Raw genomic sequence first — 13572 nt, forward strand, 5'->3', positions numbered from 1 at the left:
TCCTATAGGCTATCATATCAAAATAGTAATAAATCTGGTAGGGCTGTTGTCAAAGCCTCAAGATTAACAAAGACTCAAGATCAATAAGAGTAAAAGTAGTACAAGACGACGACCCAAAGGATTGGACTCAATGGCTCGAGCTACTGGTGAATATGAGTTTTATATTACAACCTTTCGCATAAAGAGTGGCACTGGCCAACTGGGCAAGACTAGCTACTACAGTACAGACAGACTGATAGTATGTAGTAGTAGTAGTACTGAGAGTCATCATAGCGGAGGCAGGGATAAGATTTTTGAAACCTTACAGATCGAAGGATAATTGGTGGTAAAAAAATAGCATTTGGAAACAAACAATAGTTCATGAAAAATATGGGGCAGTAAAAGTTATGGAATAAGAAAAATTATTAAAAACAAGAAGACTTACTGGGGCCAGCAGAGGAGCCCTCAGCGGTGTCCTCCTGGTGGTGTTCTGACTGTCCCGCCTACTGCCCACTCCCTGTCTGTCTGCCCCTGGGTGCTGACGAACAGGTAAGATATAAGAAAGAGACAAACATTGATGGATGGTGTCAAACAAATACAATATTTTTCAACAACGGTCAAAAAACACTTATGTAAACAACAATTGCAATAACTAAATTGACCGATCTCATCTGGTCAACAAGTAATATCGGGGGATTCGCAGTTCGACTACTTAAGTTACTATTTATCAACAGTAATCCAGTCTTCCATTCTGATTCCAGAATACTAAGTTACAACTAAGCCTAAGTACAACGTACCACCCAACCTAGCCCACCTATTCCAGGCATGCCAATTGTACATTAAGTATGCATTTCCACTGTATTCCTCAACAATGCACATGGTCAAATCATGGAGGACACATGACTACATTTTTTGTATACACCAAATTTTGGTTTGATTGATTGATGCTGATCTGCTAGTGCTAACTGCTAAGCCTACCACCACTCATTGAACAAACTTGAAAAGGTTCTAATAAAGACTGCCGTACTAGCAGCACGTCACATAACTGAGTGAGGGGGCATCACGCATACCACTAACAAATTAGAAGCTCATACAAAGTACCTAAACCTAAGTATCAATCCGCCCCTATGTATTAGTGACAGGACAAAGTAAGGAGTAGACTAGAGTCACTGTAGCATTACGTAACTTAATTTCTCTAAAATAAACTCGTAAAGAATCACTCTAAGCAAGCGCAAACGCCAAGCTGCAAACAAGTAAGATTAGTAGTAGTGCAGAAGAGCACCTGTGTCATAATCACAGTAGACTTTTAAACGTTATTAACCTGGAATGTATTGTAAGCAGCAACATTCTAGCTGGTTGGAAGGAAAAAAGATATTCGCAATATATAACACAGAGCAGAAGAACAGACACAAAGTTGTAATAATTAAATAGGTACTCACCAAGCCCCGGGACCTCCACTCCTAGCAGGTCCAGCAGGTCCTGCTCACGGTCCAGGATGTCGGACCACCGGTGCGTCAGCTGCGCCTGGGTGCGCCGGACCCCAGAGAAGCGCGACACTGCCTGGCGCACCTTCCCCCACCGCTGCCGACGCTCCCGGAGGCCGTACCCGGACCCAGGCCTGCCACCTGCTGCCAGGGTTGAGGGGAGGTGGCGCTGCACAAAGAAATTAGTGCAGCCAACTCCACCTCCCCAAATAAGGCCCGTGCCTGCACCCCTTGTGGGCGCCGCCTTCCGCAAGGAAGGCAGTCGCGGCTCTGGCTGCGACGGCGAACAGCCCTACCCTTAGACATGGTTCTGGGGACGGGGCGGGAAAGAAAAGGTAAAAAAAATAAAGGAGTAAAGGAAATATATAGCAGGCAATAGAAAGAGAGAAAAAGTAGCTAAAAAACAAAAAAAAAGTAGACAAAAACCAAAAATATAGAAGCAGGAAAATAGTTAGAGAAATAATAAGTAAGAAAGATAAAAAAAAAGTGGCTATAAACAAAGGATTGAAAAGATTTTGGGAGGATTCAAAATCAGGCCCCAGAACCATGCAATAGAGTGAAAAACAAGATGGCCGCGCCCATTGCGACCACGTGCGCAAGTTTGCGCGATATTTTCTCCCCGAGCAAGCAAAAAGCAACGCGATCAAGTAAAAGCGGTCGCAAACAGGAAATAACTACCGCGAACGGGCGCGAACATGCATTGCGCGACCCGGAACAGGAAGTAAGCATCGCGAGAGGGCGGGACAAGTGAAAACAAGATGGCCGCGCCCGTGAGCAACCGCATGGGTAAGTTGGCGACCTGCGATCACGCAAAAAATACCGCAAACAGGTGGGAAAAAACCTTCCGCGTCTTCGCGATATTTCCGGTGTGTTTGCGAAGATTTTCAGCATTTTCGCGATAATTGGCAAAAGTTAATTTCGCAAATTCCGCCCACCCCTAGTACCTATGCCCTGGGTACATTGTATACCATATACTAGGGACTTATAAGGGTACCCCAGAATCCAATCTGGAGTGTACCTAAAGTACATGCAAACAATTTAAAGGAGAAAGCACCTAGGCTGGGAGCCTGCATAGCAGGATCCCAGCCAGACTAAGTCGAAAACAGTGTCACATCAGCAAAAGGTGGGGGTAACTATAAGAAGCAGATCCTACTCTCCTACACAACCCCCCAAACATAAGGACATTAAACTAAACTTGACCGGTTGAGTCTTCATGTTCTAAGTGGAAATATCTGGAGAGTCCATCTGCATTTGCATGGTTACGCCCAGGTCTATGTTCCACTATATAGTCCCCCCAGTAGGGAAATGGACCACCTCAAAAGTTTGGGGTTTTCACCGTTCATCTGATTTAGCCATAAGAGGGGCTTATGGTCTGTCTGAACAATGAAGTGAGTGCCAAACAAGTATAGCCTCACCTTCTAAAGAGCCCAAACCACAGCAAAGGCTTCCCTCTCAATAGCTGACCAACGTTTCTCTCTGGGGGTCAGTCTTCTGCTAATAAAAGCTACTGGCTGATCCTGACCCTCATCATTCAATTGTGATACCATAGCCCCTACCCCCAACTCAGATGCATCTGTTTGGACAATGAATTGTTTGGAATAGTCAGGACTTTGCAGAATGGGAGCAGTGCACATGGCCTGCTTCCGGTCATCAAATGTCATTCAAAGGGGTCACTATGGATCCATAACCTTTGCCAGACCTCCTATAGTACCCAGTCAGGCCCAAGAAAGCTTTGACCTGAGTATGGGTGGTTGGAGCAACCCAGTCCATGATGGTCTAGATTTTGCTCTGCAATGGTTGAACCTGACCTCCACCCACAAGGTGGGCCAGGTATACAACCTGACTCTGCCCTATCTGGCACTTTGTGGCCTTGATAGTGAGGCCTGCTTTCTGCAGGGCCTCCAAAACATTTCTCAGGTGGACCAGGTGATCCTCCCAGGTGCAGCTAAAGACAGCAATATCATCTACATAAGCTGCACTATAGGCTTCCAGGCCTGTACGGACTTTATTCACCAACCTTTGAAAAGTGGCAGGTGCATTCTTCAAACCAAAGGGCATTATCACAAATTGGTAGTGCCCACTAGGGGTAGAAAATGCTGTTTTTGGCTTTGCATCCTCAGCTAACCTGATTTGCCAGTAGCCAGCTGTTAGGTCAAATGTGCTCAGAAACTTGGCCAAAGTATCTATAAGCTCATCTGCCCTTGGTATTGGATGGGCATCAGTCCTAGTGACTGCATTGAGACTAGGGCTGGGCGGAATTTGCGAAAGTGACTTTCGCAAATTATCGCGAAAATGCTACAAATCTCCGCAAACACGCGGAAATATCGCGAAGATGCGGAAGTTTTTTCCCCGCCCGTTCGTGGTATTTTCTCCATGGTAGCGGCTCGCCAACTTACTCATGCGGTTGCATGCGGGCGCGGCCATCTTGTTTTCACTCTTCTCGCGGTGCATGATCGCGAGAAGAAAGACGTGATCGCACGACCAATGACATTACTGCGGGCACGAACTGTCGCGAGACAGCGCAAATGGCTACCAACAATCCAACATCTTGTGGAGAACGCGACCAGATTGGAAAAACTTGTCGGCGAACCAGGGGATTCAGGTAAGGCGATCGCGCGCGCGCGAGAATGTATTATTTTACAGCGCGAGCAAGAACCAAATTATCGCTAAGCTGCGGAATGCGGAAATTTTGACATTTTCGCGCTCTCCGCGTATCGCGAAAATGTCAAATTATCGCAATTTCCGCGAGCGGAACGGAAATTTAGCCGAGGCCTAATTGAGACCCCTGTACTCAACACAAAACCTCATCTCTCTCTTACCATTCTGGGTGTGAGGTTTAGGTACTAAGACTACTGAACTAGCCCAAGGGCTATCTGAGGGTTCAATAACTCCCAAATCCAACATCTTCTGGACTTTAGTCCTGATTCAGCCCCTGACATAGTCAGGTTGCCTGTAAATCTTATTTTTGGAGTCAGTGAAAACATATGTCTAAACTGATTAAGAACTTTTCTGCAATCAGTTTGCTGCTGGACAGTGAGGCTGCCTGCCAAGGCTACACCATCAACTGTACCATCATCAGGGTTCTGTGAGAGCAGGTCAGGGAGTTAATCACTCTCTTCCTCCTGTCCCTCATCAGTAGTCATGAGCAAGCCCATGTCAGCCCTGTCAACATATGGTTTGAGCCTGTTCACATGGAGCACCCTATGGGGGCTCCTGGGAGTTCCAAGGTCCACCAGGTAGGTGACCTCTCCCTTTTGCTCAATTATTGTATGAGGGCCACTCCACTTGTCTTGGAGGGCTGCTGGGGCTACAGGTTCCAACACCCATACTTTTTGGCCTGGCTGATAAACAGTCAGCACAGCCTTTTGGTAATGCCTTTTTCAATTCCTGGCTAGCCTCAAGGTTTTTAGTTGCCTTCTTCTTGTACTCAGCCATCCTGGAGCGGAGACCAAGTACATAGTCCACTATATCCTGCTTAGGGGGTTTGAGAGGTAACTCCCATCCCTCTTTCACTAGACACAATGGACCCCTAACTAGATGTCCAAACAGAAGTTCAAATGGGCTGTAACCAACCCCCTTCTGAGTAACCTCTCTGTAGGCAAAGAGAAGGCAGGGCAAAAGTATGTCCCATCTGCGCCTAAGCTTTTCTGGGAGAACTTTAATCATGCTCTTGAGGGTTTTGTTGAACCTTTCAACTAACCCATTGCATTGTGGGTAATAAGGGGTGGTAAATGTGTAATTTACTCCACACTCCTTCCGCATAGCAGTCAAGTAACTAGACATGAAGTTTGCATCTCTGTCTGATACAACATCCTCAGGAAAACCCACCCTGGAAAAGATTCCCAGGAGGGCCCTTGCTACCACAGGAGCTGTGGTAGTTCTAAGGGGAATTGCCTCTCGATACCTAGTGGCATGGTCCACTACCACCAGTATAAATCTGTGCCCAGATGCAGTTTGAGGATCCATGGGACCAACTATGTCAATCTCAACCCTCTCAAAGGGAACCCCCACCACAGGTAGTGGTATCAAGGGGGACATTTGTAGTACCACCTGCCTTACCACTGGCTTGACAAGTGACACAGGAGCGACAAAACTCCTTGGTGTCTTCAGACATGTGAGGCCAATGAAAGTGAGGGACAATTCTGTCCCAAGTTTTGTTATGGCCTAGGTGACCTGCTAGTGGGATGTCATGTGCCAGTGTCAACAAGAAGCCCCTAAACTTCAGAGGTATAACCAACCTCCTGGTAGCTCCAGACTTGGGGTCTCTACTCTCTGAGTATAGAAGTCCATCATCCCAGTAGATCCTATGGGACCCACTGGCACTCCCAGCAGCGTCAGCAGTAGCTTGCTGTCTGAGGGGTTCAAGAGAGGGGTAGCTCAGCTGCTCCTGGCTCAGATCTGCCCTGGAAGGGCCCGCTGTTTCCAAGAACTCAACCTGATCAGGTTCTAGACAGTTCCTTCTTCAGGACTAAGATTATCTCCCTAAAGAGACTGATATGTATTCTGAGTCAGGGGGAAAGACACTGCCTTACCCCTACTGCTCCTCCTCTTGGAAGGCGCCTGGTCCATTTTTCCAGGATCCAGGGCCTGTTCAGTGGAAGAAATTTTTGCCTGTGACCTAGTCATAGCAAACACATCTGCAAGGATACCCAACATTTTTGCATGAGTCCTGAGCTCCACTTCAGCCCAAGCTGAAGTTTCTAAATCATTGCCCAACAAGCATTCAACAAGGAGGTCTGCACTTACCACAACCTTCTTAGGTCCAGTTACCCCATCTCAGGTGAAATTGACAACTGCCAAGGAATGGTCTGTCCTGACATTGCTAGCATTGGTCACTTGGTACAGCTCACCAAGTATGATTTTCTCAGGAGCCACAAGATCTTTTGCCACCATTATGACACTTGCTCCTGTGTCCCTGAATGCCAAGGCCTCTTTTCCATTTATCAAAGGATGTTGTCTGTATTTGCCCAGATTACTGGGGCTCACAAATAAGGAGGCCATATCCATGCCCCCATCACAGATCAACACAGCCTGAGTTGGAACTCTGACTAGGTCAGAGTCCATCTCAGATCCCAGGGTTAACCCTGCTACGCCCTTATTCTGAGTACCACCACTTGGAGCTGAACTAGGGGGAACAGTTGCCTTAGGGGCAATGGTGGCTGGAGTTGAGTCCTTGGACTTGTTACAATCACTGGTCCAATGGGTCTTCTGTTCACAGATTTGAAACCATGGCTTCTTCTTGCCTTTTCCCTTGTTGGACTGTGACTCCCCACCAGATGCAGATTTTTGGGGCCCTTGAGAAGACTTCTGGTCTTTACCCTTCTCTCCACCCTTATCAGAGTTTTTAGAATCTTGCTTCATGGAGTCACCACCTTGGTTCTAAACTTTCTGCCTCACCCTGGTTCTGACCCATTTGTCTGCCTTCTGGCCCAATTCTTGGGGAGAGGTCAGATCAGAGTCCAACAGGTACTGATGCAACAGCTGATTTTGACAATTATTAAGGATCTTCACCCTCATAATTAAATTGTACAATGCTTTAAAATCACCAGCCCTCCAGAGCCTTAGTAGCACAATCTACAAAGTCAACCCAGTCTTGAGTCTGTGCCTTTTGGGTATCTCTGAACGTAATCCTGTATTGTTCAGTGGTTAAGCCAAACCCATCAATCAGAGCACTCTTCAAGACTTTGTAATTATCCACATCCTCTTCTCTAACAGTGAGGAGCCTGTCTCTACCCTTTCCTGCAAAGGAGAGCCACAAGATTGCTGCCCACTGCTCTTGAGGGACCCTCTGTACTTTACAGGCCCTCTCTAGTGCAGTTATCCATTTGTGGATGACATCCCCACTATGGTAGGGAGGGACTATCTTGTTCAGGTTCCTTTGGTCATGAGTATGTTCTCTACCTCTAGGGACATTGTTGCTGCCACCATGGGGCTCTAGCCCCAACCTTTTGGAAGCTCTCCGAAGCTTCAGGGATTCCCTATCTAAGGCCAATTGCTCTCTCTTGATTCTAAGCTTAGCTCTCTCAAACTCAAGCAGTTGGCACTTCTTCTCATAAAAGGACTCCCTTTTATGAGAAACAGAGGTCCCTACAGACATACCAGAGTGATTATATTCCTGAGAAGGAGATCTTGATCTTCTTTGTAAACTGTTAATTCTTCCAGGTGGGGTAAAGAGAGGGCCACTGAGGCCTTCTCCCTCACCTTCAGGAATAATTGGATTGTCCAGGTTAGAATCATCTTGATCCTCCTGGTCAGCATTGGAGTCCATGTCATTGAAGTTTTCACTTCCTGGCCTTAATTCCTCTGCTTCTCCACCCAACTTGCCTGCCTCATCAGACCCTGGGGTCTTTCTGAGGTCATCCAAAAGCAAAGCCTCTATGAGGCGTTGAGTGCCTGGATGTCTCGCTGCCTTCAGTTTCCTAGATGTACACATGGTGCTCAATTCTTGGAATGAGAGATGGTCATACTTAGTTGGCAGAGGCCCACTGGCTTCTGGCCTAGAAGACATACTAGAGTTGTGTGGTGTAGGCACCTACCTAACCTAGTGGGAGCTACTAAACTCTCTTGAGTTGGAGGAAGGGTGTGCTAGATCCTTGACTTACCCAACTCTAAGTTCAGTAGAACTTACTTATTCTAGTCTTGATTTATATGTACCTAATAGCTTTAGTGGTTTTCAGTTAGTCACTCAATGAGATTATCTGGTAAAACAATAGCAAGCTTGAATCCCAACCGCTGCAAACCAATGTGAGAAGTTGGCCTGGTATATGCTGTCCACTAATTAAAGTGGACACCTTATACCCTTCCAAACAACCCTTATTGAGGATTAGGTTAAAGACAACCTTTATTAAAAGCTATACTAGTGGTAGCTATGGAGAGCAGTCTTCAGGCTAAGTCAAGAAGGAATGTAAAGCAGCTTGGTTTACCAGATTATAACCTCCTGAATGATCAAATGAAAGGAGAACCACACAAGGAATATATAAAATATATGTATTTATTACTGAACACTCTCTACTAACCTCTTTATGAGATTAGAGAACAAAGCACACAATATGTAATCACTAGAGCGACAGTAAATAGCACAATACACAGCTGGCTCCAGGGGCAGACTGAACAATATACAAAGAAAGTGGTATAACAACCACGACTTGACTAGACAAAGTGCCTAGAGCATGTAGAATCAATGGGACCCCAAGGAACCACCCATGGTAGTGACACAGGGGACCACGGAGGACGGGTGCAGTGTGAGAACACAGACACGAGTTCCGTACAACTCTATGGAATTTTAAAGATTAAGGACACTTTGGAGAGGACTTCAAGCAAACCCAGTTAAACATAGAAGGTTCTAAGGCCAGCACCCGTGAGAGTACCGAGATACCCGTGTTACCTATCCCAGAGGAGCCGGGTGCATAGGGGTCAAGTGATGTCGGAAACCTTCGTAGTTTTCAATGGCGTGATGCTGAAAAGTACTGCTGCCAGGAAGATGAAAAGTGTCCGGTGTGATCCTAGCCTGGATGTGAGCTAAGAGGAACCTGAAAGCAGAGGGGACAGAGTCTGAGTCACTTCACAGTGACCAGGGGCACGATAGACGAATGCCCACCGATGTCGGGTGTTTTAGGTGAGAGGAGGTGAAGCTTGACTCTGCAGCCACGGGGACCAGGAGACGTCGATGATGACCAAAGTCTAGATGTGAGTTGTCCCACAAAGGATGTCGAGTGCTGGGGGTCAGTGTCCGGATTGAACACCAACAAGCCTTGGCAACTGCAACCCACACGGCCAGAGGAAAGATGCTTCGGTGAGGACCAGCAAGGTCCTGGGGACTCTCCAAGCTATGGAGAGTCAGGGCACGTCTGGAGTAACCAGAGAAGCCCATGGAAAGTCAAAGTTACCTTCACAGGGACCCACAGGTCGACGGACCAGGGTTCGCAAAGGGACCTCGAGCTGAATCTCAAAATACCAGCCCACGGAACACTCGTGGAGTGTAGGCCAGAAATCTTCAGCGGAATTACTGCTCAGGGTCAGGAATACAAGTAGCCCAAAGCACAGCCTCAGGGATTGCCATAAAGCATATGCTTCTGCAAATGTACACGGTGCACAGGGGTACAGGTTGCATGGTTCCCACGAGGGATACGGGCCTCAGAATAGCTGAGAGCGCAGATCCACCTCAGAGACCACAGGAACCCAACTCCTGTGTTGCAGAAATCTTTGGAGTCCTCAGGAGCTTGGGAGATGCAAACTGGTCAGATGCGTTTAGGTGCCTGCCTTGCAGGGGAGTAACTCCTTTACTCCAAGGGAGATTCTTTAGTCATCCAGCAGCCTGTAGATCATCGATGTACTTGGTTTCTATAGCAAGGTTTAGTCCAGGTAAAATCTAAAGTCCTGTAGTCAGGCGTTCCTACTCTATACCCAAGGAAGGGGTTGGACAAACTCTGGGGACCCACCTATGGGAGGGTCAGAACATAGGGGTGGCTACACCCATGTCCTTTGTCCACTTTCACACCAGGGCATGAGCAAATGGCTCCTGCAACCGGTTTGAGCTGGACTATGCACAGGGACACCAAATGTGCCCCCAGTGCAAACATCAAAGCACTCTCAGAGTGCACCCACCCAGCCCCAATACACTAAAGCCTGTCTGGCAGGTGGTCACACCTCCCTGTGACGGGAAGCCTATTGTCAAGCCTTCCCCTGCTCAAGCTTGGCTCAGCAGCAGGAGGGCAGACTCGTGTCTCTGGCTGGCAGCATCTATTTTGTGATGCCAGGGTCGAGAAAGCTGGTACCGGTAGAACCGGTGTTGTCATATTTCACCCTCTAGGAGGGCGGAATCATACCTCCCCCACCAGTTACCGGTGGGGAGGAATGATTCCAAGGTGTTTAACACCAAACAGGACATGTTTCCTTGCAGCTGTTTTAAAGTTAGCATTCACTGTGAGGTTATAATGCACTTAAGTATATATGGTTGGCTGCATCAGAAACAACCCCGGAATATAGGTTCCAAAGGCTGCAGAGGGGCTCTGCTCATGCAGGTGCACTCTCTCACATATAACCCAGCTCCTTGCCTTCAGGATTGATAAGGCCTGCCATAGGGGTGACTGAGAGGTTTATATGTGCAGTGATATAGGATAGATATAGTGAACCTATATCTAAATGAGGGGTGCATGCACCACCTTACACAGGCTGCTGTAGCAGACCTGTGGTGTCATTTTGAATGGTCTTTCAGGGGTGGCATAATACATGCTGCAGCCCCTGGGAGGCCTCTGGGGTACCTATGCCCTTGGTACATAGTATACCATATACTAGGGACCTATGGGTACCCCAGAATCCAATCTGGAGTGTACCTCAAGTACATGGAATCAATTTAGAGGAGAAAGCAGCTAGGCTGGGGTCCTGGATAGCAGGATCCCAGCCAGACTAAGTCGAAAACAGTGTCACATCAGCAAAAAGTGGGGGTAACTATAAGAAGCAGATCCTACTCTCCTACAGAGTGCCTGGAGAAGCCTGCAGAAATTCAAGTAAATTCCAGAACATTAGTCTGCTATGCCTACTCATTTTCGCATTGTGACTCTCATTATATATATTTAACAGTTCCTAACATCCACTATAATAATGTTTTCCCTAATTAAGTGTGGGGGTATAATTGGGCATGAGAATATTACCCACTAATCTGTCCTACATGAAGTGTGCACAGTTCATTCACAATTCAAATTATACTTTCAGTGGCTCTCTGACAGGTTTGTTTTAGTATACGCAGTTTCCAACTTTAAAAATGCTCTTTTTATAGTAGCCTCACAGACCTTTATAAAGAGAACATTTGAAGGATAATATGTGTTTTATTAAAAAGAAAACCATACTTTTAGGAAGCAATGGGTTTAAGAATATTTGAGAATGTTTAGCAATAAATAAAACCAACTGTGATAAATATAACATTACATTACCTAATCATTTGTATTCGAGAATAATTTTCAGCTTTGTGGGTTTACATTTTTAACGGATTAGAAAAGAAATCATTAACAATTGCAGGTTGAATGTAGCTCAAATTCTATCATTATAAAATCCCTGAATTCCATCACTTTCACAGGAAGCTAGTGCTAACTTGATGTCAGGGGAATTGCTGATATGGATAAAACCATCCTTCTTGACTTGTGGCAGGATTTATTACAATGGACCATGGCATCTTGGTGGAATAATTTTAGTAGATTGCCAGAAACTGTACTGAAGGCATTAAATAAGTCAAATAGGTTCGGGTTAATTGGATGTATATGACCCACTATGATGTGCTGAAAGCAACTTTGAGCACTATCTTTTCTTATACAAAAATCTGTACCTTTCCTATTGTTTTCAATAGATTTCAACTCTCGAGACAATCCCAATGACATGCAAAGTAAGGTATATGCCCTGTATAGGAGAGAGCAGCAGCAAACCTTTAAGAACTTTCTGCTCATTCGGATATGGCATGACTGGAGCTTTGTTGGTCTCTGCTTTGTGTTAGATTTTGGATCCTTATGTGTAGGTAGTTTTACATTGTCTCCCTTCACCAATACATTTATTTGGATACTTTCTTGTCTTGGCTGCTGCTCAAAATTAAATTCTCAATCTTTGTACTGTTAAGGCATGGGTAGCTTCATTTCATGTAGAAGTAGAAATGGGCAAGAAAAGTAATGCATGAGATTGGTCTTATTTTCACCACATTATCAAACCTAAATATAAAAATTATAGATTGTACTGATCAATTTCCTGCACCAGCTGGGAATTATAAATGTAAACTTGCCAAGATGATAGGCAACATCAATGAGAACTGCTGCTTTAAATCCATTATGCTGGGGGATTCAGTAGAATCAATGCTAATTTTGTTTCTGAAATTTTGGAGGAAGAATGGAACCCACTGTTGTTCATTGTTCTGCTACTTATCTGCTTCTTGGTTAACTTAGAACAGGAAGTGGAGAAAGCAGCCGACAATGGACCATACAAAGGATGAAGTTATAAAGGCATTAGTGCCCTGATTTCTTTTTGGAAATAAATAAACACTAAAAGTTTAAGCAAGAGAGTATGGAATAGTCCAGAGGAAAGTAAATGCACAAATTCCCATTAATTAGACATGTTGGGGCCGATTCACAGAACTAATCTGAGACAAAGTCCTAAACTTACTACTTTTGGTATTCACAGAAGGCATTTAGAAGAAGTAAAGTTAAGGGGGCCGATTCACAGAACTAACTTAAGACAAAATCCTAAACTTACTACTTTTGGTATTCACAGAAGTTAGGATTTTGTCTTAAGTTTGTCTTAAGACAAACTTAAGACAGACTTAAGACAGACTTAAGACAGACTTAAGACAAACTTAAGATAGACTTAAGACAGACTTAAGATAGACTTAAGACAGTCTTAAGACAAACTTAAGACAAACTTAAGACTAAATCCTAACTTAAGTCTGTCTTAAGTCTGTCTTAAGTCTGTCTTAAGTTTGTCTTAAGTCTGTCTTAAGTCTGTCTTAAGTTTGTCTTAAGACAAACTTAAGACAAAATCCTAACTTCTGTGAATACCAAAAGTAGTAAGTTTAGGATTTTGTCTTATGTTAGTTCTGTGAATCGGGCCCAAGATTTTGTCTTAAGTTTGACTTAAGTTTGACTTAAGGCAGACTTAAGACAGACTTAAGACACACTTAGGACAGACTTAAGACAGACTTAAGACAAAATCCTAAATTTACTACTACTAAATGCCTTCTGTGAATACCAAAAGTAGTACGTTTAGGATTTTGTCTCAGATTACTTGTGAATCCGGCCTGTTTCCTTTAACGTCAGCATTCTATAGGGAGAGCATGTGATACTTATCTCCAAACAGCTTGCAATAATTCTACTTCTTTTGTGATTCTGTTCATGGGTATGAACTCTTCTGTCCTTGTTGTAAAAGTTAATTAAGCCAATGTTCTGTTCCTTGGTGCCTCCCTTGACTGATATATTGACATTTGAAAGACTTTTCTAATGATTATGTTTTCAGTAGCTATTATCAGGGCACTTGTATTATGTTCCGTATGTTGTCTTTCATTATATGACAAGTTTCCAGAACTTTATTTATAAAATTACAATTGGAGGACGAGGGTCAGTTTAGCCGAGTGGGTTAC

Source organism: Triturus cristatus, chromosome 2_1 (assembly GCF_964204655.1).
Source record: "Triturus cristatus chromosome 2_1, aTriCri1.1, whole genome shotgun sequence".
NCBI lineage: Eukaryota > Metazoa > Chordata > Amphibia > Caudata > Salamandridae > Triturus > Triturus cristatus.